This window comes from Ranitomeya imitator, chromosome 6 (genome assembly GCF_032444005.1).
Source record: "Ranitomeya imitator isolate aRanImi1 chromosome 6, aRanImi1.pri, whole genome shotgun sequence".
In the NCBI taxonomy this organism is placed as follows: Eukaryota; Metazoa; Chordata; class Amphibia; order Anura; family Dendrobatidae; genus Ranitomeya; species Ranitomeya imitator.
In genome coordinates, this window is record NC_091287.1 from 323558199 (window position 1) to 323575286 (window position 17088).

General features: G+C 41.4%; 1 protein-coding gene across 5 annotated transcripts in view; it reads right to left on the bottom strand.

Moving 5' to 3' along the window:
• The window catches only part of ATXN1 (ataxin 1), a 433753-nt gene that overhangs the window by 142176 nt on the left and 274489 nt on the right, over positions 1-17088 (bottom strand). The window lies entirely within an intron of this gene.

Genomic DNA, 17088 nt, shown 5'->3' on the forward strand with positions numbered 1-17088 from the left:
GTGAGTTTTTTACGCTGTGTATTTATGAAAAAATGCGACGCTCCTCGTGGGAATGTAGCCTAAGTGTCAGAAAGCTATACTTTTATTTTTGCACAGGCTCTGTCAGGCTGGAGGCATTAGAGTTAACTCTTAAAAAAATTTCACATTGATATTTTAGATATATACAGTACAGATCAAAAGTTTGGACACACCTTCTCATTTAAATATTTTTCTGTATTTTCATGACTATGAAAATTGTAAATTCACACTGAAGGCATCAAAACTATGAATTAACACATGTGGAATTATATACTTAACAAAAAAGTGTGAAACAACTGAAATTATGTCTTATATTCTAGGTTCTTCAAAGTAGCCACCTCCACTGTGTGCAGAATTATTAGGCAAGTTGTATTTTGATCACATGATCCTTTTTATACATGTTGCTCTACTCCAAGCTGTTTAGGCTTGAGAGCCAACTACCAATTAAGTAAATCAGGTGATGTACATCTCTGTAATGAGGAGGGGTGTTGTCTAATGACATCAAAAACCCTATATAAGTGTGCATAATTATTAGGCAACTTCCTTTCCTTTGGCAAAATGGTTCAGAAGAGAGATTTGACAGGCTCTGAAAAGTCCAAAATTGTGAAATGTCTTGCAGAGGGATGCAGCAGTCTTGAAATTGCCAAACTTTTGAAGCGTGATCACCGAACAATCAAGCGTTTCATGGCAAATAGCCAACAGAGTCGCTAGAAGCGTGTTGGGCAAAAAAGGTGCAAACTAACTGCCCATGAATTGAGGAAAATCAAGTGTGAAGCTGCCAAGATGCCATTTGCCATCAGTTTTGCCATATGTCAGAGCTGCAATGTTACTGGAGTAACAAAAAGCACAAGGTGTGCGATACTCAGGGACATCGCCAAGGTAAGGAAGGCTGAAAAACGACCACCTTTGAACAAGAAACATAAGATAAAACGTCATGACTGGGCCAAGAAACATCTTAAGACTGACTTTTCAAAGGTTTTATGGACAGATGAAATGAGAGTGATTCTTGATGGACCAGATGGATGGCCAGAGGCTGGATCAGTAAAGGGCAGAGAGCTCCACTCCGACTCAGACACCAGCAAGGTGGAGGTGTGGTACTGGTATTGGCTGGTATCACCAAATATGAACTTGTGGGACCTTTTCAGATTGAGGATGGAGTGAAGCTCAACTCCCAGACCTACTGCCAGTTTCTGGAAGACAACTTCTTCAAGCAGTGGTACAGGAAGAAGTCGGTATCATTCAAGAAAAACATGATTTTCATGCAGTACAATGCTCCATCACATGCCTCCAACTACTCCACAGCGTGGCTGGCCAGTAAAGGTCTCAAAGAAGAAAAAATAATGACATGGCCCCCTTGTTCACCTGATCTGATCCCCATAGAGAACCTGTGGTCCCTCATAAAATGTGAGATGTACAGGGAGGGAAAACAGTCCACCTCTTGGAATAGTGTCTGGGAGGCGGTGGTGGCTGCTGCACGAAATGTTGTAAACAGGTCAAGCAACTGATAGAATCTATGGATGGAAGGCTGTTGAGTGTCATCATAAAGAAAGGTGGCTATATTGGTCACTAATTTTGGGGGGTTTTGATTTTGCATGTCAGAAATGTTTATTTCTAAATTTTGTACAGTTATATTGGTTTACCTGGTAAAAATAAACAAATGAGATGGGAATATATATATTTTTTATTAAGTTGCCTAATAATTCTGCACAGTAATAGTTACCTGAACAAACAGATATCCTCCTAAATAGCCAAATCTAAAAAACCCACTTCAACTTCCAAAAATATTAAGCTTTGCTATTTATGAATCTTTTGGGTTGATTAAGAACATAGTTGTTGATCAATAATAAAAATAATCCTCTAAAATACAACTTGCCTAATAATTCTGCACTCAGTGTGCAGAAAAATCTTTAACTGAGAAGGTGTGTCCAAACGTTTGTTCTGTACAATACAAAACAGTGTGAAATGGGTGCAACCAAATCAGAGGAGAGTGCACTGAGGAGAGTGTCCTTTCATGAAAAGTTTTAAAGCAAGGCTCCCATATTACATATTATCAGAAGCAGGATCACAATGACAGTAAACACCTCTATAGAAATGACAGAGTGGGGATCCAACTATTTGGCTATGTACACGTGTTGTTTCCTGAAACAGGAAGTTAGCAAATAAAAAAGCCATAGTGGCCAATGTAAAAATTGCAAGCTTTTTCTTTATATATTTAATACAGATTTTGATTTGTAAAACAAAAATCAGTGTTAACCTATTTCATTTTATTTTTTTTAAACCATGTAACACAAAAACCGGGGTCATTATCTGATAATAATTTCCTTTAAAAAGGTTTTTTTCATGGAATGCATTTATCACCTATCACACTAGATTGGGGGCCTGATCCTTTTTTTTCCATTGGTGTGAATAGGACTTTGAAAAAAAAACATGGTTGTGAGTATGCCCTGAATTGATTCATGGGTCAAGTATTGTTCTTGTTCACAGGTTTCTGAAAACGATATTGAAAACTGAAAAAAAATAGAGATAATGTAAGAAAAATGATTGCCTTGGTGGAAATGAGTCAACAGATGGAAATCAGATCTTCGCTTCTAGACCTTGATCAACCACATGAAACTCCACGTGATTATTTTATTTAGTATTTTTTAGCATTTGATACGTTTTCCGTCCAGCATATATGCTTTACATCACGAGACATCTTGTACTATACAGTATAAATATTTTAAGATCCACTGTGATGAGTCTTTGTTACAGAACTTGTATGTGTAAGCCTTCCATGAGAAATTCTGTCCTACTGAACGAAGAATTACCCAGTATGATATTGATAATTAATGGATCCTTTAAAAACACATGGGGATCATGAGTACGCTACAAAAGTTGAATCCAGTATATAGGAAAGAAATGTCTGATTTTTTGCAATTAGCTATTTCTAATGACAAGTCAGGGACTAAAATTTCCAGGAATTTCCAGAAAACCTGGGTCTGCCTTAGTAAGTTAGGGAAACTTGGCAACCCTAATAAAGAATTCAGTTTTTTTATCGACAAACTCCTGTGTACAAGTTTCTTTTCTGAAATGCTGAAATGCAGGCTCGAGTAGGAGTATTTTCCAGAACAGGAAATGAAATGATCACTCAATGAAAAAAAAAAAAGCCATCCATTTGCCTGGGTGTGAATTGCCATTGAATATATTGAGCTTTTAGATGCACTTATGTAGAAGCTTCTGATAGCCCCTATGATTGCTTTAAGCCTGATTAGGATATAGGCAATTTAGCAAGGAACAAGGTAACTTCGTTAGCATTCATCTACCTCTCCTGCACAGCCATTTGATCTCCCTCAAGGTCACTTTCTTAGTAACTTGATGAGCATTACATCACCCCATACAACAGGACAGTTATATCACCGATCGATAAGGAGGCATGTGCAGCACCGGAGCATCCCTTTGTACTTCAGAATCGGGTTACGTCTCTACAGGCGCATCCAGCATTAAAGGGTATTTTTCACATTAAAAGCGCTGATGAAAAAAATCAAGAATTATTATTTGTTGCTTTGGTCCTTGGAAAATGCTGCAGTGTATATCATAATAAATGATCTTCTCACCCAGAGATAAAACACAAAAGTGTAGACAGTTCACAGTCACATCGCCCTACGGCTATAGAACACACAACAGAATGGTGCCAGCACATAAAAAACACAAACCATCGAAAAACCTAGGCACATCTTTTTGGATAAAAGTCATAAAATCTATAAAAAAAAACAACGTTGAAAAAAAGGACCAAATGGTAACAAAAATGAATCATCTCTAATAGGATAAGCAGAACAACTATCCCCTGTAGAGTTATGGCACTGCTTTCTAGCATTTAAGTCTGGATTTTCAGTATTAGGGGTCGTGCACATGACCTTATATTCGGTCCAAGCGTGATCCGACAAAGCAGCAGATCACACTCGAACCAAAGTTAATTTATGGGGCCCGTGAACATGTTTAATTTTTTTCACAGATCAAGGAAGAAAATCGCAGCATGCCCGAGTTGGATCTCAATCAGCCATACAAGTCAATGAAAAAAACAGAGTGCACTCGGATGACATCTGCGTGCAGTCCAATTTTCATAGATGAGCAGAATGGAGAAGATGGAGAATTTTATTTTTTCCATCTTGTCTGAAGAAGGAGCCACTGTGCTCTGAAAGCTTGCAAACATATTATTTTCTGGTTAGCCAATAAAGGTATCACTCCGACAATACTTCTGTCATCATTGGGCAGAAAAGTATTCACATTGATTTTTCTGGCTAACACGGTACCACAATACAATTTGTTATTGTACATCATCAATAGATGACTAAAATAGACGTTTTCAGTCAAAACGATATTTAATTGGTTAAACTTTAGAGATGAACCTTTGTTTTAGCCAAATGATAACATTTTGTTGGTACCATAGGGACCAATCGTGTAACTTTAGGGGGCACTTAGAAACTTCCAAGATGTGGTTGACCTCACCCCATTCACCCCTCCTTCCCAATAAGCCCATTATTATTAGAAAGGGGGTATAAGAATGAGCCCAGGGGTGATGAATTCATTTTAGAGGTCATCAGTCGGTGATAAACCCTGATGCCATAATGTGATGCCATATGCGGTCCCCCTCTATTCTATTTTCACCATTGATGAGTGCCATCGGTGATATTCATTGTTGAATTCTTCACAAATGTTGCCTTTTTTTAATTAATATCCTTCATTTGACAAATTTAATGTTGATACCAGTATTTATTATGTGCAGCATTTACAATGCACAGTTAGAATAATTGAAGCTTCCCTACAGCCGGCATTTCAGTTTTTTAAAATCCGCCATTCTTGGTTCTAGATGTCTCAGATATCGAAAGTCAAACTGGGGTAACTGGTAGGTTGAGGAGGGATGAGGGAGGGGAATCTAGAATTTACAAAAGGATTGTCCGATTGCTGGTTACAGCAATGAATGGACATGACACAATATGTCCCTTTTCAGAAAATCTTGATCCTGGGGTTCAGTTTGTTATAAAAAAAATGCCTTTACTTACCATGGTTGGGTTCACCGCTGATTCTCTGCCGCTGCTCCCAGTATTGGCCATGACACTCACATCAAGTAGACAGAATGGCAGCCAATCAGCAAGCTCAATGGCTCTGCCCATGTAGAAGGAACATCCCTTTCAGAGCCGCTGAACTCCCTGATTGGCTGCCGCGCTGTCAACATGATCTCAGCGCCATGGCACATACTGGCAGAGCTGGACCTGGGGATGGTGAGTAAAGTGTTTTTAGATTTTTTTTTTATAACAAACTGTGACCAGAGCCCATAATTTTCTGAAAGGGGGTTAGCCTACTTAATGCTAGAGGGATACATGTTTTCTGCAGACACTTCATCCTATAACTTCAATTTTAAGTGGAGAGGTAATTAAGTGGAGCGTTCTCTCACAAAATCACCACATTCACCTTCTTCTGGGATAAACATCCATCACTCACCATATTTACCTCCCAAGTGTCTCTTTTTTGGTGGCATAGTCCATACTTGACCAACTGGATATAGTCTCCTTTAGCCATATTGTTGCAGACAGACATGGCAGATTCTTTCTATTACAGATTCTGCAGAAAATCTGCTGCAATCAAATTTGACCCCCCCCCCCCCCCCCGGTAGACTTTCCTGTACATTGTCAATCTGTGAAAATTTCTACACATTTAAACTAACACTATATGCTTAATATAATATACAATTGGATGACCCCTACCACCAGAAGAAATCTATTCCTTTATAGATAACCAACCCAACAGCCCTCTTAAAGGGCATCTCTCACATGTCCCCAAAATTTAGTTTTTTACATTCCCAAAATGGCTGTGATCCTCATTTTGTGCCTCCATTGCAGATAATATGCCATTATGTTCTTTTGGTGCCCAGCATATTAATTCCCGTCTGGTGGTTCAAGAGCCAAGTTCTCACGAGTGGTGAAGTCGTCCCCCCTCTGAGACACTGCCCAATCGTTGCTTGGCAACATCCGAACTGGTCATCAAGCATGATCTCTTGAGAGCTCCCTGTTCTCGATGTGACTTGCCTACATTCATCCTGGAAAATCTTTTGTCAAACAACATGGAGATTTTGTGAGATCTGATGTTCGACCAGTTTTATAAGCTGCCGAGCGTTAATTGGGCAGCGTCATAGCAAGGGAAGGACTACACATCCCCAGAGGAAGCGTTTCTGGCACGCCCTCTTGGACCACAAGCCTGGAATTAGCAGACCGGGTGCCAAGAGGAAAAAAGGACCTATCTCTGCAATGGAGGGACAAATGAAAAAGCAGAAAACAGTAGCACATTCAGGGGATTTTGGTAAGATGACAAACTCATTTTTGGACACCTGACAGGTCCTCTTTAAGCTAAATGTGGGAAAACCACAGGATTATCGGGATGATTTTTTTTAACTAAGTAAAAATGAAATCTAATGATTAGTTTTAACAAGCACAATGTTTCTTCATATGAACAATGAACCTTATTCATTGCACTGTATTTTACGAGCTTTCATACTTCCATTTTCCCATCATCTAGTTAAGAGAAAATGGTTGTAGATGAGGCAAGCAAAGCCTTTGATAAACAGCACCAGTCTGTCCGCAGAGTATATATGTGGTAACTATGACTAGCTTGTGAAACAGGATATAACCAAGAGAGCTTTCCTTTCTTAGTAAGCCCAATATATTACACAGAATTTCTATATATTATTTCTGTGTTCTAGATCTGTGCCACCATTTATAACATAGAAGAAAAAGTATATAGCCAGCTCACCAGTAATCACCGCAGGTGCACGGAACTTCGCTGCAGACAGGCGAAATATTCATTCATGTAGAAAAAGAAATCGTAGTTCCAGCTCCTTAAAACGATTAGTTTATTGAGTCCAAAATATAAAATCCAAATATTCAAAGTGAAAACACTCCCAACGGTTGGTGCTAAGATAGCAGAGACTGAATGGCAACGCGTTTCGATCAGATTGATCTTTGTCAGAGCCACTCTGACTCTGACAAAGATCAATCTGATCGAAACGCGTTGCCATTCAGTCTCTGCTATCTTAGCACCAACCGTTGGGAGTGTTTTCACTTTGAATATTTGGATTTTATATTTTGGACTCAATAAACTAATCGTTTTAAGGACCTGGAACTACGATTTCTTTTGCCACCATTTATACACAACAGCCTGTATGTATGCACGTATGGGCCATCTACACAGCTAAATCCAGTATATATTATATTGGATAAGCAATTATTACACACAGCCAAGCTCGGACTGGCCAACAGGAGAACAGCAGAATCCTCCGGTGGGCCGCTATGCAAGAGGAAGCTATTTAACTTATACATGAGCAGTAGTTGGTTAATACATTAATTCACTCTGTACAGACAAAAGCACTACCTCATCATTCATTCAACAAACTACCTAGCTTATTTTTATATAGAAGCAGAAGTACATTTGTGAAGGAGTGTAATATTATATTTGCATGAAGCTGAACAGTGGGCCTCCCAAATCAATGTTACTGGTGGGCTTTTGCCACCCCAGTCCGACAGTGCACACAGGACAGGCTATCAAATAGCTGCAAACACTACCAGTGATAATTCTCATTCCTAATTACTTATAGCACTAAATTGGAATTTTATTTCATTTGGCGCTTAATTTACTCGATTTCTAATATCTGACAAGTAATGTGACCATTACTACAGCAGCGATGGGGTTGTCTTTCAGCTCTGCCAAACCAGAGCCGGTCTCATATGATATATAGGACCACAAGAGATAGTTAGCTGGATTCATAATTTTTGAGACCCACCATATGAGAATAGTCATCCCGACTACAGATTTTGGTGGGATCAACAACTGGTTGGGTAGGGAGGGACAGCGATTGGACCCACTGCTGCTTTATTCAATATCTATGGGACTGGCGTAGTAAAATTTTGGATGATTGGAGTATGAAGCTCCAGATGATTGGAGTATGGAGCTCCTGATGATTGGAGTGTGGAGCTCCTTTGGATGGTGATTAATGTTGTTTTGCAGAATAACCCCTAAGTTAACCTGGCTATAAGGGTGTGAAAGGCATTACTCTGTAGTGTCTTTTATATGATTGTGATTTGTGAATAATAAAATCTAACCATGTGAACAATGTTTACTATGATAAATGCCACAGACTTTTGATGCTATCTTATTGAATAGACTGAAAGCCTGGGAATTTTGAAAAACGTACTTTTGTTTCACAAAACTGCATAAATCCATAGTATAAGAAAATCTAAGAAACCTTGTAATATTAGAGAAATATATTCTTTCTCTACTTATCAGCTCTTCTGTCCTTTCTCCCTGCCTTCTGCTTTCATCATTCACTCTGAAAATCAGCTAAAATCCATCTCATTCAAATCAACCAAGACTGCCAGATTTTTTAAAGGGAGTCAGTCAGCCCCCCCCAAAAAAATATTTTAAAATGGGCTATAAAGTGTTGTAGGTGGCTTAGGGCCCTATTACAACCATACTAGCACTATACCTGCTACCGACACAGTATCTGAGAAAATAACTTTTAATTCACACGCAAATGAGGAGGCTTTGGTGCACCCTAGGCGTGCCCAAGAGTTGTTGCACCATTGTGTCTTATCATTTGCATAGTGGGGCCCTTCCCTCATTTCAGATTGACAATGCTCCCAGGGCAAGCAATGTCTGAATGCTGCCAGCGTGTGTGCTGCCGCTGCACTTCAGGGAGGTAAGGACCATCAATCCGAAGTGGGGGACAGGCCCCAATATGCAACTGAGAAGGCATAACAGTGCACCTCAGTCTCGGCCACACTAAAGGGAATCTCTCACCAGGTTTTTGCTATGTAATCTGAAGACCGCATTAGGGAGGGGTTAAAGCACAGATTTCAGTGATGCCTCTATTATCAAGCTCCAAGATTGTTTTAGCACCAGGAGCTTATCATGGCTGTAACTAGCTGGTCAAGTGATCTCTGCTCCAACACGCTCCATTCGGTGATAGGCAGGTCACTGTGTATGGACTTTGTACATACAGAGCATAGTGTGGGCGGGGTTAGCTTCCTCAGCTCTGCTTTATTACTAAATCTAAAAGCTCTGATTGTGTAAGAACGGCTGTACCCAGTAATCTAAGTGATACATTGTTGGATTCAGCTTCTCTTTGCCTGCATCAGGCTGCTTTCAGATGAGGATGCAAAAACTGCTGACAGATTCCATTTAAGAGTGCACAGACACCTCCTCATTTGTATATGAATGAACATAATTTTCTCAGGCACTGTGACAGTAACAGGTTCAGTGCAAGTATGACTGTTATAGAGGCTAAGGGTCACACAGTGCCATTTTGATCGCTACGACGGTACGATTCGTGACGTTCCAGCGATATCGTTACGATATCGCTGTGTCTGACACGCAGCAGCGATCAGGGATCCTGCTGAGAATCGTACGTCGTAGCAGATCGTTTGGAACTTTCTTTCGTCGCTGGATCTCCCGCTGTCATCGCTAGATCGGTGTGTGTGACACCGATCTAGCGATGCGATCTAGCGATGTGTTCGCTTGTAACCAGGGTAAACATCGGGTTACTAAGCGCAGGGCCGCGCTTAGTAACCCGATGTTTACCCTGGTTACCAGCGTAAATGTAAAAAAAAACAAACACTACATACTTACATTCCGGTGACCGTCAGGTCCCTTGCCGTCTGCTTCCCGCACTCACTGACTGCCGGCCGTAAAGTGAAAGCAGAGCACAGCGGTGAGGTCACCGCTGTGCTGTGCTTTCACTTTACGGCCGGCAGTCAGTGAGTGCGGGAAGCAGACGGCAAGGGACAGACACCGGAATGTAAGTATGTACTGTTTGGTTTTTTTTACGCTGGTAACCAGGGTAAACATCGGGATACTAAGCGCGGTCCTGCACTTAGTAACCCGATGTTTACCCTGGTTACCCGGGGACCTCGGCATCGTTGGTCGCTGGAGAGCTGTGTGTGACAGCTCCCCAGCGACCACACTACGATTTACCTACGATCACGGCCAGGTCGTATCGCTGGTCGTGATCGTAGGTAAATCGTATAGTGTGACGGTACCCTAAATCTCCTACAACACTGTATAGCCCATTTCAAATGCATTTTGTGGTGTGACGGACTCCCTTTAAGCTATCAGTTTACAGCTACCTATTGATATCTATGGAGAGGGAGGCATAGGAGCAGAAAGATAGAACAGGAAGACAAACAGATCAATCTACTGCTTTATAGTAAGTGTTTACTGCACCAGAGACTTGGTTTCATGTCTGCACTTCTCAGAGTCACTGTAAATTGTTCTTCAAGCTGCTGCATCTGAACATGTGCTACATAAAAACAGGAGAGGAGAAGTGCCACATGGCAGCGTGTGCTCTCTATGAGAGACAATATAGAAGTTAGGTTCCACCCACTAGCTCAGAGACAACTAAAATATAAAGAATATAAAGACAGAGCCTGCAGAGGAGAGAACTGGCGAAAAATGCAGGTTGCAAGTCATGTAACGGTGTGAAAGAATGCCATTAGTCATGGAAACACAAAAACATTTTGGTATTTTAAACTTTTGGAAACAAAAACATTTTTTTGTTATAAACCTAACTTTTTATACATAAGTGCCAAAAATATCACTTTTCTAATCCATAATATGACTTTCATACTCCGGTGCATGTCCATAATATAATGAAGTTACAAAACTTCCTAATCATCCTAAGAGTCTGGCATGTTTTTAGACAACATCAAGGCTACAACCTCTGTTCCCAATGAATAAAGAGGAAAAAAGTCAATCTCTTTGCAATTTGGAAAGCATCTGTTCCATAAAAGCTGAACTTCTGCCAAAGAATAGCAATTATAAAGTGTTCATGAAGGTACTTGGTGGTTAGAAAAAAAAAAACTACCTAGAACTGGATACTTTCACAAACTCACATTATTCCATATTTGAATGCGAAGTCATTAGAGACGCATAAAGAATGTCCCTACTGTCTGTTTCTATAATTCCACAAGTCAAAGACACGGTTTTAGTTCTGCATTTAAAGCGCGGATTATATGGAAATATGCACGCCGGCAGAGTAACTCCTTACCCGCCCTGTTTCTGGAAAGTAGATCAGCTCCTCCACACATGGGATACAGAGTGGTCAGTGTTGTGCTACAGTACCATACACTTTAAAACTTCTGTAAAAACTTTTTGGACTAAAAATGTTGCAATTCTCTTGGATCTTAGTCTTTATGTTTCTGAGGTCAAAACTCATAGGTTCCAAACACTTTAAGAAATGCTTCAAAAGTGGATCTTCATTACAAAAAGTAGTGAATACTGTATATATTTCTGGCATATTTTCTTATCAACAGAGTCAATATATATTACTAACCACTTGTCTTGTTCTATAGTATGGCAGGAAGTCTCAAAGGGAAAGCGTCAGCATGTTTTTGTTATGTAATCTGAGGACAGCATGAGGTAGGGGTTAAAACACATATTACAGTGATGTCTCACTTATGAGGCTGGGTGCTGATTTTTACTTATAATTAAGGCTTTATTACCAGGAAATTATCACTGCTGTGCTACAGCAGCACATGAGATCATGAACTACTCCGCCCTCTCCTGTGATAAGCAGCTTACTGTGTATAGACCATGTACATAGAGAGCCTGTTGTGGGCAGGGTTAGCTTTCCTAGCTCTGCTACATGCTGCATCTAAGAATTCTGATTTTGTCACAATTGCTGCTTTCTCTACATCAAACTACTCTCAGAAAAGGTAGCAAAATCCTGGTGATTCCTTTTAATTGTAATTGTAATTCCTTTTAACTGTAACTAAAGCAACTATGAACATGCACAGATAATAAACTTAAAAGATGTATTTAAGAAAAAATCTAACCAATACTACAGCTCCTATATCTTCAAATAAAATGTTTATTCTAGGATTGACATCAATCTAATATTTATTATTTACTTTAGGATAAGTGAACAATTCTAATTTTGGGAAAAAACCCTTTAATCCACTTTTAAAGTTTCCATGCCTTATGTTTTCAAATAAAATTCACCAGTCTCATCAGGTCTAAGAAATCTGTTTAATAATTCATGCAGCTTATGCTGTGAAATCTAATGACTGAGCCAATTTAATGATATGCAAACTTTTTAAACTTTTTACTTAAAGGTATACATTTCTGGCAAAACATAATTTTTGCATTTGGGCTTCATAGATACATTTTCGATTATTTTGCTTCTGCGGTCTCCATGCTTCCCTGCAAATACAGTTGCTTCTCACAAAATTATAATATCATCAAAAAGTTAATTTATTTCAATTCTTCAATACAAAAAGTGAAACTCATATATAGTCATTACAAACAGAGTGATCTATTTCAAGTGTTTATTTCTGTTAATGTTGATGGTTAAGGCTTACAGCCAATGAAAACCCAAAAGTTATTTTCTCAATAAATTAGACTAATTAACAAAAACACCAGCTAAGGCTTCCTAAGCACTTAAAAGGGTCCCTCAGTCTGTTTCAGTAGCTCCACAATCATGGGGAAGACTGCTGACTTGACAGATGTCCAGAAGGCAGTCATTGACACACTCCACAAGGAGGGTAAGCCAAAAAAGGTCATCGCTAAAGAAGCTGGCTGTTCACAGAGTGCTGTATCTAAGCATATTAATGGAAAGTTGAGTGGAAGGAAAAAGTGTGGGAGAAAAAGGTGCACAAGCAACCGACATAATCGGAGCCTTAAAAGGATTGTTAAGAAAAGGCCATTCAAAAATATTGGGGGAGATTCACAAGGAGTGGACTGCTGCTGGAGTCATTGCTTCAAGAGTCACCACACATCAATGTATCCAGAACATGGGCTACAAGTGTCACATTCCTTGTGTCAAGCCACTGATGACCAATAGACAACGCCAGAAGCATCTTATCTGGGCCAAGGTGAAAAAGAACTGGACTGTTGCTGAGTGGTGCAAGGCGTTGTTTTCCAATGAAAGTAAATTTTACACTTCATTTGCAAATCAAGGTCCCATAGTCTGGAGGAAGAGTGGAGAGGCACACAATCCAAGCTGCTTGAGGTCTAGTTTGAAGTTTCCACAATCAGTGATGGTTTGGGGAGCCATGTCATCTTCCGGTGTAGGTCCTGTTGTGAGTTCCGTTCTGGAGCTCCCTTCTGTGGTTGCTAATGGTATGTGTTATGACCTGGTGGTCAGGACAATAATGGACCTGGTGGTTAAGAGCACATGGAATGACCTGATAGTTACTGATAATAAGGACGAGCTCTGGGACGTGGGAACTCTGCTGACCGCAATCCCTAAACCTATCAACCACACTAGAAATAGCCGTGGATTGCGCCTAACGCTCCCTATGCAACTCGGCACAGCCTAAGAAACTAGCTAGCCCTGAAGATAGAAAAATAAAGCCTACCTTGCCTCAGAGAAATTCCCCAAAGGAAAAGGCAGCCCCCCACATATAATGACTGTGAGTAAAGATGAAAATACAAACACAGAGATGAAATAGATTAAGCAAAGTGAGGCCCGACTTACTGAACAGACCGAGGATAGGAAAGGTTACTTTGCGGTCAGCACAAAAACCTACAAAAAGACCACGCAGAGGGCGCAAAAAGACCCTCCGCACCGACTCACGGTGCGGAGGCGCTCCCTCTGCGTCCCAGAGCTTCCAGCAAGCAAGACAACAAATTAAATAGCAAGCTGGACAGAAAAATAGCAAACCAAAGAAATACAAGCTGGAACTTAGCTTCTGATGGGAAGACAGGTCACAAGAACGATCCAGGAGTGAAGTAGACCAATACTGGAACATTGACAGGTGGCATGGAGCAAAGATCTAAGTGGAGTTAAATAGAGCAGCAGCTAACGAATTAACCTCGTCACCTGTGAAAGGAAACTCAGAAACACCCACCAGAGGAAGTCCATGGACAGAACCAGCCGAAGTACCATTCATGACCACAAGAGGGAGCCCGACAACAGAATTCACAACAGTACCCCCCCTTTGAGGAGGGGTCACCGAACCCTCACCAGAGCCCCCAGGCCGACCAGGATGAGCCAAATGAAAGGCACGAACCAGATCGGCAGCATGAACATCAGAGGCAAAAACCCTGGAATTATCTTCCTGACCATAACCCTTCCACTTGACCAGGTACTGGAGTTTCCGTCTTGAAACACGAGAATCCAAAATCTTCTCCACCACATACTCCAACTCCCCCTCAACTAACACCGGGGCAGGAGGATCAACGGATGGAACCACAGGCGCCACGTATCTCCGCAATAACGACCTATGGAACACATTATGGATGGCAAAAGAAGCAGGAAGGGCCAAACGAAATGACACAAGATTGATAACCTCAGAAATCTTATACGGACCAATGAAACGAGGCTTAAACTTAGGAGAGGAAACCTTCATAGGAACATAACGAGACGACAACCAAACCAAATCCCCAACACGAAGTCAGGGACCCACACAGCGCCGGCGGTTAGCGAAACGTTGAGCCTTCTCCTGGGACAATGTCAAATTGTCCACCACATGAGTCTGCTGCAACCTATCCACCACAGTATCCACACCAGGACAGTCTGAAGACTCAACCTGCCCTGAAGAGAAACGAGGATGGAAACCAGAATTGCAGAAAAACGGCGAAACCAAAGTAGCCGAGCTGGCCCGATTATTAAGGGCGAACTCAGCCAACGGAAAAAAGGACACCCAATCATCCTGATCAGCAGAAACAAAGCATCTCAGATATGTTTCCAAAGTTTGATTAGTTCGTTCGGTTTGGCCATTTGTCTGAGGATGGAAAGCCGAGGAAAAAGACAATCAATGCACATCCTAGCACAAAAGGATCGCCAAAACATTGAAACAAACTGGGAACCTCTGTCAGAAATGATGTTCTCCGGGATACCATGTAAACGAACCACATGCTGGAAAAATAATGGCACCAAATCAGAGGAGGAAGGCAATTTAGACAAAGGTACCAAATGGACCATCTTAGAAAAGAGATCACAAACTACCCAAATGACCAACATCTTTTGAGAGACGGGGAGATCCGAAATAAAATCCATAGAAATATGCGTCCAGGGCCTCTTCGGGACAGGCAAGGGCAAAAGCAACCCACTGGCACGAGAACAGCAGGGCTTAGCCCAAGCACAAGTCCCACAGGACTGCACAAAAGAACGCACATCCCGCGACAAAGACGGCCACCAAAAGGATCTAGCCACCAAATCTCTGGTACCAAAGATTCCAGGATGCCCAGCCAACACTGAACAATGAATCTCAGAGATAACTCTACTAGTCCATCTATCAGGGACAAACAGTTTCTCCGCTGGGCAAAGGTCAGGTCTATCAGCCTGAAATTTTTGCAGCACCCGCCGCAAATCAGGGGAGATGGCAGACAAAATTACCCCCTCTTTGAGAATACCCGCCGGCTCAGGAACACCCGGAGAGTCAGGCACAAAACTCCTTGACAGAGCATCAGCCTTCACATTCTTAGAGCCCGGAAGGTACGAAACCACAAAATCAAAACGGGAGAAAAATAACGACCATCGAGCCTGTCTCGGATTCAACCGTTTGGCAGACTCAAGATAAGTCAAATTCTTGTGATCTGTCAAGACCACCACGCGATGCTTGGCTCCTTCCAGCCAATGACGTCACTCCTCAAATGCCCACTTCATGGCCAACAATTCACGATTACCAACATCATAGTTACGCTCAGCAGGCGAAAACTTTTTAGAAAAGAAAGCACATGGCTTAATCACCGAGCCATCAGAACTTCTTTGCGACAAAACAGCCCCTGCTCCAATCTCAGAAGCATCAACCTCAACCTGAAACGGAAGCAAAACATCTGGCTGGCACAACACAGGGGCAGAAGAAAAACGACGCTTCAACTCCTGAAAAGCCTCTACAGCCGCAGAAGACCAATTGACCACATCAGCACCCTTCTTGGTCAAATCAGTCAACGGTTTGGCAACAGTAGAAAAATTAGCGATGAAGTGCCGATAAAAATTAGCAAAGCCCAGGAACTTTTGCAGGCTCTTCACAGATGTCGGCTGAGTCCAATCGTAAATGGCCTGGACTTTAACAGGGTCCATCTCGATAGTAGAAGGGGAAAAAATGAACCCCAAAAATGAAACCTTCTGAACTCCAAAGAGAAACTTTGACCCCTTCACAAACAAGGAATTCGCACGAAGGACCTGGAACACCATTCTGACCTGCTTCACATGAGACTCCCAATCATCTGAAAAGACCAAAATATCATCCAAATAAACAATCAGGAATTTATCCAGGTACTCTCGGAAGATGTCATGCATAAAGGACTGAAATACTGATGGAGCATTGGAAAGCCCGAATGGCATAACCAGGTACTCAAAATGGCCCTCGGGCGTATTAAATGCTGTTTTCCATTCATCGTCTTGTTTAATACGCACAAGATTATACGCCCCTCGAAGATCTATCTTGGTGAACCAACTAGCCCCTTTAATACGAGCAAACAAATCAGACAGCAACGGCAAAGGATACTGAAATTTGACTGTAATTTTATTAAGAAGGCGGTAATCAATACAAGGTCTCAAAGAACCATCCTTCTTGGCCACAAAAAAGAACCCTGCTCCTAACGGTGATGACGACGGGCGAATATGGCCTTTCTCCAAGGATTCCTTTATATAACTCCGCATAGCGGCGTGTTCTGGCACAGATAAATTGAACAATCGGCCCTTAGGAAACTTACTACCAGGAATCAAATTAATTGCACAATCGCAATCCCTATGAGGAAGTAGGGCACTGGCTTTGGGCTCATCAAATACATCCCGATAATCCGACAAAAACTCTGGAACTTCAGAAGGAGTGGAAGACGAAATAGACAAAAATGGAACATCACCATGTACCCCCTGGCAACCCCAGCTGGACACAGACATAGATTTCCAGTCCAATACTGGATTATGAACCTGTAGCCATGGCAACCCCAAAACGACCACATCATGCAGATTATGCAACACCAGAAAGCGGATATCCTCCTGATGTGCAGGAGCCATGCACATGGTCAATTGGGTCTAATACTGAGGCTTATTCTTGGCCAAAGGCGTATCATTAATTCCTCTCAATGGAATAGGAT